Genomic DNA, 15,241 nt, shown 5'->3' on the forward strand with positions numbered 1-15,241 from the left:
CACTAAGGGACGTAATACTGTGTGCAGGGGCCACTATGGGGTATAATACTGTATGCAGGGGCCACTATTGGACATAATAATGTGTGCAGGGGCCACTATGGGGATAATACTGTGTGCAGGGGCCACTATGGGGCATAATACTGTGAGCAGGGGCCACTATGGGGCATAATACTGTGTGCAGGGGCCACAATTGGACATAATACTGTGTGCAGGGGCCACTATGGGACATAATACTGTGTGCAGGGGCCACTATGGGGGATAATACTGTGTGCAGGGGCCACTAAGGGACATAATACTGTGTGCAGGGGCCACTATGCGGCATAATACTGTGTGCAGGGGCCACTATAGGGGATAATACTGTGTGCAGGGGCCACTAAGGGACATAATACTGTGTGCAGGGGCCAATATGGGGCATAATACTGTGTGCAGGGGCCACTATGGGGGATAATACTGTGTGCAGGGACCACTATGGGGGATAAAACTGTGTGCAGGGGCCACTATGGGGCATAATACTGTGTGCAGGAGCCACTATTGGACATAATAATGTGTGCAGGGGCCACTATAGGGGATAATACTGTGTGCAGGGGCCACTATGGGGCATAATACTGTGAGCAGGGGCCACTATGGGACATAATACTGTGTGCAGGGGCCACTATTGGACATAATACTGTGTGTAGGGCCCACTATGGGACATAATACTGTGTGCAGGGGCCACTATGGGGGATAATACTGTGTGCAGGGGCCACTATGGGACATAATACTGTGTGAAGGGGCCACTAAGAGACATAATACTGTATGCAGGGGCCACTATGGGACATAATACTTTGTGCAGGGGCCACTATGGGGGGTAATACTGTGTGCAGGGTCCACTATGGGATATAATACTGTGTGCAGGGGCCACTAAGGGACATAATACTGTGTGCAGGGGTCACTATGGGGGATAATACTGTGTGCAGGGGCCACTATGGGGGATAATAGAACGCGCAGGAATGCATAGGAGGGGGTCGGTCGAGGTCTTCGGTGTCAGTCGGGGGGGCCCATGTCAAAAGTTTGCCACGGGGCCCCGCCATTCCTATTTATGCCACTGGGTCAGTGGTAACCACAACCGTGCCGTTTGTGTGCAGGAGACCTAAGGCTGAGGCCCCACATTGTGGAAGCGCAGCGTTTTTGTTAAAGATCTTGCTGCATTTTTTTGAGCCAAAGCCAAGAAAGGACTACTAAAGGAATGGGAGATACCTAGGAAAATTCTTAGGCTTCTTCCTTCTGCTCAATCCACTCCTGGCTTTGGCTCAGAAAAACGCAGCAAAATCTGCAATAAAAAAAAGCTGTGTTTTCATAATGTGGGCCTCAGCATTAGGCCTGCTGCACACAAATGGCACGGATGTGGTTACCACTGACTTCTAATGGGAAATTACAGGTGTATCAAGGTAAATAGCGGTAAACATATGCGGCTGGCAGCACAGTATGGCAGCACCCCTATGCTGAGGTTTGTGCTACATGACTATCGTATAGGGGTCATTAGCCTTACAATTATTGCATATACTAAGAGGAGGCAGCGTCCCTCTTCTCCTACTAGTGAGGAAAACCCAGGAGGCGGAGCTAATCGCTGTGCAGCATAAGGCTGCTGCCCGGACCCTGCAAAGAAGAGGAAGAGGAGGAGCGGAAGCTCTGGACTGCAAAGAGAAAGTAAAATTCACCAGGTACATGCTGGAGGGGGGTTACTATTCCTATTAATGTAAGGCATTTGGGGTTATTAATTTAGTGTTAGTAACTCCATGTGTCTCACATTGATAGCAATTAACCCCATCATGTCCCTGACATTAACCCTCGTGTGCCCCATATTAGGGTTACTGATATTTGAGATATATGGAAGTAATAATAAAGTGCCTTAATACTATTTCATGTAATAATCATTACCTCCATATGTCTTACATATCAGTAACTCTTATGTGAGGCACACAGGGGGTTAATGTGAGGGACATGATGGGGTTAACTGCTATTATTATGAGGCACATGGAGTTAATAAGCTGTAATACACATGACAGACACTATGAGGGATAATACTGTGTGCAATGGCCACTATGGGGGATAATACTGTGTGCAGGGGCCACTAAGGGACATAATACTGTGTGCAGGGGCCACTATGGGGCATAATACTGTGTGCAGGGGCCACTATGGGGCATAATACTGTGTGCAGGGGCCACTATGGGGAATGATACTGTGTGCAGGGGCCACTAAGAGACATAATACTGTGTGCAGGGACCACTAAGAGACATAATACTGTGTGAAGGGGCCACTATGGGACATAATACTGTGTGCAGAGGCCACTAAGAGACATAATACTGTGTGCAGGGGCCACTATGGGGGATAATACTATGTGCAGGGGCCACTAACGGACATAATACTGTGTGCAGGGGCCACTATGGGGCATAATACTGTGTGCAGGGGCCACTAAAGGGGATAATACTGTGTGCAGGGGCCACTAAGGGACATAATACTGTGTGCAGGGGCCACTATGGGGCATAATACTGTGTGCAGGGGCCACTATAGGGTATAATACTGTGTGCAGGGACCACTATGGGGGATAATACTGTGTGCAGGGGCCACTATGGGGCATAATACTGTGTGCAGGGGCCACTATTGGACATAATAATGTGTGCAGGGGCCACTATAGGGGATAATACTGTGTGCAGGGGCCACTATGGGGCATAATACTGTGTGCAGGGGCCACTATTGGACATAATACTGTGTGCAGGGGCCACTATGAGACATAATACTGTGTGCAGGGGCCACTAAGGGACATAATACTGTGTGCAGGGGCCACTAAGGGACATAATACTGTGTGCAGGGGCCACTATGGGGCATAATACTGTGTGCAGGGGCCACTATGAGATAATACTGTGTGCAGGGGCCACTATAGGGGATAATACTGTGTGCAGGGGCCACTAAGGGACATAATACTGTGTGCAGGGGCCACTATGGGGCATAATACTGTGTGCAGGGGCCACTATGGGGGATAATACTGTGTGCAGGGACCACTAGGGGGGATAATACTGTGTGCAGGGGCCACTATGGGGCATAATACTGTGTGCAGGGGCCACTATGGGACATAATATTGTGTGCAGGGGCCACTATAGGGGATAATACTGTGTGCAGGGGCCACTATGGGGCATAACACTGTGAGCAGGGGCCACTATGGGGCATAATACTGTGTGCAGGGGCCACTATTGGACATAATACTGTGTGCAGGGGCCACTATGGGACATAATACTGTGTGCAGGGGCCACTATGGGGGATATTACTGTGTGCAGGGGCCACTAAGGGACATAATACTGTGTGCAGGGGCTACTATGGGGCATAATACTGTGTGCAGGGGCCACTATAGGGGATAATACTGTGTGCAGGGGCCACTAAGTGACATAATACTGTGTGCAGGGGCCACTATGGGGCATAATACTGTGTGCAGGGGCCACTATGGGGGATAATACTGTGTGCAGGGACCACTATGGGGGATAATACTGTGTGCAGGGGCCACTATGGGGCATAATACTGTGTGCAGGGTCCACTATTGGACATAATAATGTGTGCAGGGGCCACTATAGGGGATAATACTGTGTGCAGGGGCCACTATGGGGCATAATACTGTGAGCAGGGGCCACTATGGGGCATAATACTGTGTGCAGGGGCCACTATTGGACATAATACTGTTTGCAGGGGCCACTATGGGACATAATACTGTGTGCAGGGGCCACTATGGGGCATAATACTGTGTGCAGGGGCCACTATGGGACATAATACTGTGTGGAGGGGCCACTAAGAGACATAATACTGTGTGCAGGAGCCACTATGAGACATAATACTTTGTGCAGGGGCCACTATGGGGGGTAATACTGTGTGCAGGGTCCACTATGGGATATAATACTGTGTGCAGGGGCCACTAAGGGACATAATACTGTGTGCAGGGGTCACTATGGGGGATAATACTGTGTGCAGGGGCCACTATGGGACATAATACTGTGTGCAGGGGCCACTATGGGGCATAATACTGTGTGCAGGGGCCACTATAGGGGATAATACTGTGTGCAGGGGCCACTAAGGGACAAAATACTGTGTGCAGGGGCCACTATGGGGCATAATACTGTGTGCAGGGGCCACTATGGGGGATAATACTGTGTGCAGGGACCACTATGGGGGATAATACTGTGTGCAGGGGCCACTATGGGGCATAATACTGTGTGCAGGGGCCACTATTGGACATAATAATGTGTGCAGGGGCCACTATAGGGAATAATACTGTGTGCAGGGGCCACTATGGGGCATAATACTGTGAGCAGGGGCCACTATGGGGCATAATACTGTGTGCAGGGGCCACTATTGGACATAATACTGCGTGCAGGGGCCACTATGTTACATAATACTGTGTGCAGGGGCCACTATGGGGGATAATACTGTGTGCAGGGGCCACTAAGGGACATAATACTGTGTGCAGGGGCCACTATAGGGGATAATACTGTGTGCAGGGGCCACTAAGGGACATAATACTGTGTGCAGGGGCCACTATGGGGCATAATACTGTGTGCAGGGGCCACTATAGGGGATAATACTGTGTGCAGGGGCCACTAAGGGACGTAATACTGTGTGCAGGGGCAACTATGGGGCATAATACTGTGTGCAGGGGCCACTATGGGGGATAATACTGTGTGCAGGGACCACTATGGGGGATAATACTGTGTGCAGGGGCCACTATGGGGCATAATACTGTGTGCAGGGGCCACTCTTGGACATAATAATGTGTGCAGGGGCCACTATAGGGGATAATACTGTGTGCAGGGGCCACTATGGGGCATAATACTGTGAGCAGATGCCACTATGGGGCATAATACTGTGTGCAGGGGCCACTATGGGACATTATACTGTGTGCAGGGGCCACTATGGGGGATAATACTGTGTGCAGGGGCCACTATGGGGCATAATACTGTGTGCAGGGGCCACTAAGGGACATAATACTGTGTGCAGGGGCCACTATGGGACATAATACTGTGTGGAGGGGCCACTAAGAGACATAATACTGTGTGCAGGGGCCACTATGGGACATAATACTGTGTGCAGGGGCCACTATGGGGCATAATACTGTGTGCAGGGGCCACTATGGGATATAATACTGTGTGCAGGGGCCACTATGGGGCATAATACTGTGTGCAGGGGCCACTATAGGGGATAATACTGTGTGCAGGGGCCACTAAGGGACATAATACTGTGTGCAGGGGCCACTATGGGGCATAATACTGTGTGCAGGGGCCACTATGGGGGATAAAACTGTGTGCAGGGACCACTATGGGGGATAATACTGTGTGCAGGGGCCACTATGGGGCATAATACTGTGTGCAGGGGCCACTATTGGACATAATAATGTGTGCAGGGGCCACTATAGGGGATAATACTGTGTGCAGGGGCCACTATGGGGCATAATACTGTGTGCAGGGGCCACTATTGGACATAATACTGTGTGCAGGGGCCACTATGGGACATAATACTGTGTGCAGGGGCCACTAAGGGACATAATACTGTGTGCAGGGGCCACTAAGGGACATAATACTGTGTGCAGGGGCCACTATGGGGCATAATACTGTGTGCAGGGGCCACTATGGGGCATAATACTGTGTGCAGGAGCCACTATAGGGGATAATACTGTGTGCAGGGGCCACTAAGGGACATAATACTGTGTGCAGGGGCCACTATGGGGCATAATACTGTGTGCAGGGGCCACTAGGGGGATAATACTGTGTGCAGGGGCCACTATTGGACATAATAATGTGTGCAGGGGCCACTATGTGGCATAATACTGTGTGCAGGGGCCACTATTGGACATAATAATGTGTGCAGGGGCCACTATAGGGGATAATACTGTGTGCAGGGGCCACTATGGGGCATAATACTGTGAGCAGGGGCCACTATGGGGCATAATACTGTGTGCAGGGGCCACTATTGGACATAATACTGTGTGCAGGGGCCACTATGGGACATAATACTGTGTGCAGGGGCCACTATGGGGGATAATACTGTGTGCAGGGGCCACTATGGGACATAATACTGTGTGGAGGGGCCACTAAAAGACATAATACTGTGTGCAGGGGCCACTATGGGACATAATACTGTGTGCAGGGGCCACTATGGGGCATAATACTGTGTGCAGGGTCCACTATGGGATATAATACTGTGTGCAGGGGCCACTAAGGGACATAATACTGTGTGCAGGGGCCACTATGGGACATAATACTGTGTGCAGGGGCCACTATTGGGGGTTATACTGTGTGCAGGGTCCACTATGGGATATAATACTGTGTGCAGGGGCCACTAAGGGACATAATACTGTGTGCAGGGGTCACTATGGGGCATAATACTGTGTGCAGGGGCCACTATGGGGGATAATACTGTGTACAGGGACCACTAGGGGGGATAATACTGTGTGCAGGGGCCACTATGGGGCATAATACTGTGTGCAGGGGCCACTATTGGACATAATAATGTGTGCAGGGGCCACTATAGGGGATAATACTGTGTGCAGGGGCCACTATGGGGCATAATACTGTGAGCAGGGGCCACTATGGGGCATAATACTGTGTGCAGGGGCCACTATTGGACATAATACTGTGTGCAGGGGCCACTATGGGACATAATACTGTGTGCAGGGGCCACTATGGGGGATAATACTGTGTGCAGGGGCCACTATGGGACATAATACTGTGTGCAGGGGCCACTAAGAGACATAATACTGTGTGCAGGGGCCACTATGGGACATAATACTGTGTGCAGAGGCCACTATGGGGCATAATACTGTGTGCAGGGTCCACTATGGGATATAATACTGTGTGCAGGGGCCACTATGGGGCATAATACTATGTGCAGGGGCCACTATAGGGGATAATACTGTGTGCAGGGGCCACTAAGGGACATAATACTGTGTGCAGGGGCCACTATGGGGCATAATACTGTGTGCAGGGGCCACTATGGGGCATAATACTGTGTGCAGGGACCACTATGGGGGATAATACTGTGTGCAGGGGCCACTATGGGGCATAATACTGTGTGCAGGGGCCACTATTGGACATAATAATGTGTGCAGGGGCCACTATAGGGGATAATACTGTGTGCAGGGGCCACTATATGGCATAATACTGTGTGCAGGGGCCACTATTGGACATAATACTGTGTGCAGGGGCCAGTATGGGACATAATACTGTGTGCAGGGGCCACTAAGGGACATAATACTGTGTGCAGGGGCCACTAAGGGACATAATACTGTGTGCAGGGGCCACCATGGGGCATAATACTGTGTGCAGGGGCCACTATGGGGCATAATACTGTGTGCAGGGGCCACTATAGAGGATAATACTGTGTGCAGGGGCCACTAAGAGACATAATACTGTGTGCAGGGGGCACTATGGGGCATAATACTGTGTGCAGGGGCCACTATGGGGGATAATACTGTGTGCAGGGACCACTAGGGGGGATAATACTGTGTGCAGGGGCCACTATGTGGCATAATACTGTGTGCAGGGGCCACTATTGGACATAATAATGTGTGCAGGGGCCACTATAGGGGATAATACTGTGTGCAGGGGCCACTATGGGGCATAATACTGTGAGCAGGGGCCACTATGGGGCGTAAAACTGTGTGCAGGGGCCACTATTGGACATAATACTGTGTGCAGGGGCCACTATGGGACATAATACTGTGTGCAGGGACCACTATGGGGGATAGTACTGTGTGCAAGGGCCACTAAGGGACATAATACTGTGTGCAGGGGCCACTACGGGGCATAATACTGTGTGCTGGGGCCACTATAGGGGATAATACTGTGTGCAGGGGCCACTAAGGGACATAATACTGTGTGCAGGGGCCACTATGGGGCATAACACTGTGTGCTGGGGCCACTATGGGGATAATACTGTGTGCAGGGACCACTATGGGGGATAATACTGTGTGCAGGGGCCACTATGGGGCATAATACTGTGTGCAGGAGCCACTATTGGACATAATAATGTGTGCAGGGGCCACTATAGGGGATAATACTGTGTGCAGGGGCCACTATGGGGCATAATACTGTGTGCAGGGGCCACTATGGGGCATAATTCTGTGTGCAGGGGCCACTATTGGACATAATACTGTGTGCTGGGGCCACTATGGGACATAATACTGTGTGCAGGGGCCACTATGGGGGATAATACTGTGTGCAGGGGCCACTATGGGACATAATACTGTGTGTAGGGGCCACTAAGAGACATAATACTGTGTGCAGGGGACACTATGGGACACAATACTTTGTGCAGGGGCCACTATGGGGGGGTAATACTGTGTGCAGGGTCCACTATGGGATAAAATACTGTGTGCAGGGGCCACTAAGGGACATAATACTGTGTGCAGGGGCCACTATGGGGGATAGTACTGTGTGCAGGGGCCACTAAGGGACATAATACTGTGTGCAGGGGCCACTATGTGGCATAATACTGTGTGCAGGGGCCACTATAGGGGATAATACTGTGTGCAGGGGCCACTAAGGGACATATTACTGTGTGCAGGGGCCACTAAGGGACATAATACTGTATGCAGGGGCCACTATGGGGCATAATACTGTGTGCAGGGGCCACTATGGGGGATAATACTGTGTGCAGGGGCCACTATGGGGCATAATGCTGTGTGCAGGGGCCACTATTGGACATAATAATGTGTGCAGGGGCCACTATAGGGGATAATACTGTGTGCAGGGGCCACTATGGGGCATAATACTGTGAGCAGGGGCCACTATGGGGCATAATACTGTGTGCAGGGGCCACTATTGGACATAATACTGTGTGCAGGGGCCACTATGTTACATAATACTGTGTGCAGGGGCCACTATGGGGGATAATACTGTGTGCAGGGGCCACTAAGGGACATAATACTGTGTGCAGGGGCCACTATGGGGCATAATACTGTGTGCAGGGGCCACTATAGGGGATATTACTGTGTGCAGGGGCCACTAAGGGACGTAATACTGTGTGCAGGGGCCACTATGGGGCATAATACTGTGTACAGGGGCCACTATGGGGGATAATACTGTGTGCAGGGACCACTATGGGAGATAATACTGTGTGCAGGGGCCACTATGGGGCATAATACTGTGTGCAGGGGCCACAATTGGACATAATAATGTGTGCAGGGGCCACTATAGGGGATAATACTGTGTGCAGGGGCCACTATGGGGCATAATACTGTGAGCAGGGGCCACTATGGGGCATAATACTGTGTGCAGGGGCCACTATTGGACATAATACTGTGTGCAGGGGCCACTATGGGACATAATACTGTGTGCAGGGGCCACTATGGGGGATAATACTGTGTGCAGGGGCCACTATGGGACATAATACTGTGTGGAGGGGCCACTAAGAGACATAATACTGTGTGCAGGGGCCACTATGGGACATAATACTGTGTGCAGGGGCCACTATGGGGCATAATACTGTGTGCAGGGTCCACTATGGGATATAAAACTGTGTGCAGGGGCCACTAAGGGACATAATACTGTGTGCAGGGGTCACTATGGGGGATAATACTGTGTGCAGGGGCCACTATGGGACATAATACTGTGTGCAGGGGCCACTATGGGGGATAATACTGTGTGCAGGGGCCACTATGGGACATAATACTGTGTGGAGGGGCCACTAAGAGACATAATACTGTGTGCAGGGGCCTCTATGGGACATAATACTTTGTGCAGGGACCACTATGGGGGTTAATACTGTGTGCAGGGTCCACTATGGGATATAATACTGTGTGCAGGGGCCACTAAGGGACATAATACTGTGTGCTGGGGTCACTATGGGGGATAATACTGTGTGCAGGGGCCACTAAGGGACATAATACTGTGTGCAGGGGCCACTATGGGGCATAATACTGTGTGCAGGGGCCACTATAGGGGATAATACTGTGTGCAGGGGCCACTAAGGGACATAATACTGTGTGCAGGGGCTACTAAGGGACATAATACTGTGTGCAGGGGCCACTATGGGGCATAATACTGTGTGCAGGGGCCACTATGGGGGATAATACTGTGTGCAGGGGCCACTATGGGGCATAATACTGTGTGCAGGGGCCACTATTGGACATAATAATGTGTGCAGGGGCCACTATAGGGGATAATACTGTGTGCAGGGGCCACTATGGGGCATAATACTGTGAGCAGGGGCCACTATGGGGCATAATACTGTGTGCAGGGGCCACTATTGGACATAATACTGTGTGCAGGGGCCACTATGTTACATAATACTGTGTGCAGGGGCCACTATGGGGGATAATACTGTGTGCAGGGGCCACTAAGGGACATAATACTGTGTGCAGGGGCCACTATGGGGCATAATACTGTGTGCAGGGGCCACTATAGGGGATAATACTGTGTGCAGGGGCCATTAAGGGACGTAATACTGTGTGCAGGGACCACTATTGGGCATAATACTGTGTGCAGGGGCCACTATGGGGGATAATACTGTGTGCAGGGACCACTATGGGGGATAATACTGTGTGCAGGGGCCACTATGGGGCATAATACTGTGTGCAGGGGCCACTATTGGACATAATAATGTGTGCAGGGGCCACTATAGGGGATAATACTGTGTGCAGGGGCCACTATGTGGCATAATACTGTGTGCAGGGGCCACTATTGGACATAATAATGTGTGCAGGGGCCACTATAGGGGATAATACTGTGTGCAGGGGCCACTATGGGGCATAATACTGTGAGCAGGGGCCACTATTGGACATAATAATGTGTGCAGGGGCCACTATAGGGGATAATACTGTGTGCAGGGGCCACTATGGGGCATAATACTGTGAGCAGGGGCCACTATGGGGCATAATACTGTGTGCAGGGGCCACTATGGGGGATAATGCTGTGTGCAGGGGCCACTATGGGACATAATACTGTGTGGAGGGGCCACTAAGAGACATAATACTGTGTGCAGGGGCCACTATGGGACATAATACTGTGTGCAGGGGCCACTATGGGGCATAATACTGTGTGCAGGGGCCACTATGGGATATAATACTGTGTGCAGGGGCCACTATGGGGCATAATACTGTGTGCAGGGGCCACTATAGGGGATAATACTGTGTGCAGGGGCCACTAAGGGATATAATACTGTGTGCAGGGGCCACTATGGGGCATAATACTGTGTGCAGGGGCCACTATGGGGGATAAAACTGTGTGCAGGGACCACTATGGGGGATAATACTGTGTGCAGGGGCCACTATGGGGCATAATACTGTGTGCAGGGGCCACTATTGGACATAATAATGTGTGCAGGGGCAACTATAGGGGATAATACTGTGTGCAGGGGCCACTATGGGGCATAATACTGTGTGCAGGGGCCACTATTGGACATAATACTGTGTGCAGGGGCCACTATGGGACATAATACTGTGTGCAGGGGCCACTAAGGGACATAATACTGTGTGCAGGGGCCACTAAGGGACATAATACTGTGTGCAGGGGCCACTATGGGGCATAATACTGTGTGCAGGGGCCATTATGGGGCATAATACTGTGTGCATGGGCCACTATAGGGGATAATACTGTGTGCAGGGGCCACTAAGGGACATAATACTGTGTGCAGGGGCCACTATGGGGCATCATACTGTGTGCAGGGGCCACTAGGGGGATAATACTGTGTGCAGGGGCCACTATTGGACATAATAATGTGTGCAGGGGCCACTATGTGGCATAATACTGTGTGCAGGGGCCACTATTGGACATAATAATGTGTGTAGGGGCCACTATTGGGGATAATACTGTGTGCAGGGGCCACTATGGGGCATAATACTGTGAGCAGGGGCCACTATGGGGCATAATACTGTGTGCAGGGGCCACTATTGGACATAATACTGTGTGCAGGGGCCACTATGGGACATAATACTGTGTGCAGGGGCCACTATGGGGGATAATACTGTGTGCAGGGGCAACTATGGGACATAATACTGTGTGGAGGGGCCACTAAAAGACATAATACTGTGTGCAGGGGCCACTATGGGGACATAATACTGTGTGCAGGGACCACTATGGGGCATAATACTGTGTGCACGGTCCACTATGGGATATAATACTGTGTGCAGGGGCCACTAAGGGACATAATACTGTGTGCAGGGGCCACTATGGGACATAATACTGTGTGCAGGGGCCACTATTGGGGGTTATACTGTGTGCAGGGTCCACTATGGGATATAATACTGTGTGCAGTGGCCACTAAGGGACATAATACTGTGTGCAGGAGTCACTATGGGGCATAATACTGTGTGCAGGGGCCACTATAGGGGATAATACTGTGTGCAGGGACCACTAGGGGGGATAATACTGTGTGCAGGGGCCACTATGGGGCATAATACTGTGTGCAGGGGCCACTATTGGACATAATAATGTGTGCAGGGGCCACTATAGGGGATAATACTGTGTGCAGGGGCCACTATGGTGCATAATACTGTGAGCAGGGGCCACTATGGGGCATAATACTGTGTGCAGGGGCCACTATTGGACATAATACTGTGTGCAGGGGCCACTAAGGGACATAATACTGTGTGCAGGGGCCACTATGGGGCATAATACTGTGTGCAGGGGCCACTATGGGGCATAATACTGTGTGCAGGGGCCACTATGGGGCATAATACTGTGTGCAGGGGCCACTATAGGGGATAATACTGTGTGCAGGGGCCTCTATGGGGCATAATACTGTGTGCAGGGTCCACTATGGGATATAATACTGTGTGCAGGGGCCACTATGGGGCATAATACTGTGTGCAGGGGCCACTATAGGGGATAATACTGTGTGCAGGGGCCACTAAGGGACATAATACTGTGTGCAGGGGCCACTATGGGGCATAATACTGTGTGCAGGGGCCACTATGGGGCATAATACTGTGTGCAGGGACCACTATGGGGGATAATACTGTGTGCAGGGGCCACTATGGGGCATAATACTGTGTGCAGGGACCACTATTGGACATAATAATGTGTGCAGGGGCCACTATAGGGGATAATACTGTGTGCAGGGGCCACTATGGGGCATAATACTGTGTGCAGGGGCCACTATTGGACATAATACTGTGTGCAGGGGCCAGTATGGGACATAATACTGTGTGCAGGGGCCACTAAGGGACATAATACTGTGTGCAGGGGCCACTAAGGGACATAATACTGTGTGCAGGGGCCACTATGGGGCATAATACTGTGTGCAGGGGCCACTATGGGGCATAATACTGTGTGCAGGGGCCACTATGGGGCATAATACTGTGTGCAGGGGCCACTATAGGGGATAATACTGTGTGCAGGGGCCACTAAGAGACATAATACTGTGTGCAGGGGGCACTATGGGGCATAATAATGTGTGCAGGGGCCACTATGGGGGATAATACTGTGTGCAGGAACCACTAGGGGGATAATACTGTGTGCAGGGGCCACTATGTGGCATAATACTGTGTGCAGGGGCCACTATTGGACATAATAATGTGTGCAGGGGCCACTATTGGACATAATACTGTGTGCAGGGGCCACTATGGGACATAATACTGTGTGCAGGGGCCACTATGGGGGATAGTACTGTGTACAGGGGCCACTAAGGGGACATAATACTGTGTGCAGGGGCCACTATGGGGCATAATACTGTGTGCTGGGGCCTTTATAGGGGATAATACTGTGTGCAGGGGCCACTAAGGGACATAATACTGTGTGCAGGGGCCACTATGGGGCATAATACTGTGAGCAGGGGCCACTATGGGGCATAATACTGTGTGCAGGGGCCACTATTGGACATAATACTGTGTGCAGGGGCCCCTATGGGACATAATACTGTGTGTAGGGGCCACTATGGGGGATAGTACTGTGTGCAGGGGCCACTAAGGGGACATAATACTGTGTGCAGGGGCCACTATGGGGCATAATACTCTGTGCTGGGGCCACTATAGGGGATAATACTGTGTGCAGGGGCCACTAAGGGACATAATACTGTATGCAGGGGCCACTATGGGGCATAACACTGTGTGCAGGGGCCACTATGGGGATAATACTGTGTGCAGGGACCACTATGGGGGATAATACTGTGTGCAGGGGCCACTATGGGGCATAATACTGTGTGCAGGGGCCACTATTGGACATAATAATGTGTGCAGGGGCCACTATAGGGGATAATAATGTGTGCAGGGGCCACTATGGGGCATAATACTGTGTGCAGGGGCCACTATGGGGCATAATACTGTGTGCAGGGGCCACTATTGGACATAATACTGTGTGCAGGGGCCACTATGGGACATAATACTGTGTGCAGGGGCCACTATGGGGGATAATACTGTGTGCAGGGGCCACTATGGGACATAATACTGTGTGGAGGGGCCACTAAGAGACATAATACTGTGTGCAGGGGACACTATGGGACACAATACTTTGTGCAGGGGCCACTATGGGGGGTAATACTGTGTGCAGGGTCCACTATGGGATATAATACTGTGTGCAGGGGCCATTAAGGGACATAATACTGTGTGCAGGGGCCACTATGGGGGATAGTACTGTGTGCAGAGGCCACTAAGGGACATAATACTGTGTGCAGGGGCCACTATGGGGCATAATACTGTGTGCAGGGGCCACTATAGGGGATAATACTGTGTGTAGGGGCCACTAAGGGACATATTACTGTGTGCAGGGGCCACTAAGGGACATAATACTGTGTGCAGGGGCCACTATGGGGCATAATACTGTGTGCAGGGGCCACTATGGGGGATAATACTGTGTGCAGGGGCCACTATGGGGCATAATGCTGTGTGCAGGTGCCACTATTGGACATAATAATGTGTGCAGGGGCCACTATAGGGGATAATACTGTGTGCAGGGGCCACTATGGGGCATAATACTGTGAGCACGGGCCACTATGGGGCATAATACTGTGTGCAGGGGCCACTATTGGACATAATACTGTGTGCAGGGGCCACTATGTTACATAATACTGTGTGCAGGGGCCACTATGGGGGATAATACTGTGTGCAGGGGCCACTAAGGGACATAATACTGTGTGCAGGGGCCACTATGGGGCATAATACTGTGTGCAGGGGCCACTATAGGGGATATTACTGTGTGCAGGGGCCACTAAGGGACGTAATACTGTGTGCAGGGGCCACTATGGGGCATAATACTGTGTGCAGGGGCCACTATGGGGGATAATACTGTGT

The sequence above is a fragment of the Leptodactylus fuscus genome, chromosome 2 (assembly GCF_031893055.1).
Source record: "Leptodactylus fuscus isolate aLepFus1 chromosome 2, aLepFus1.hap2, whole genome shotgun sequence".
Taxonomy (NCBI): domain Eukaryota; kingdom Metazoa; phylum Chordata; class Amphibia; order Anura; family Leptodactylidae; genus Leptodactylus; species Leptodactylus fuscus.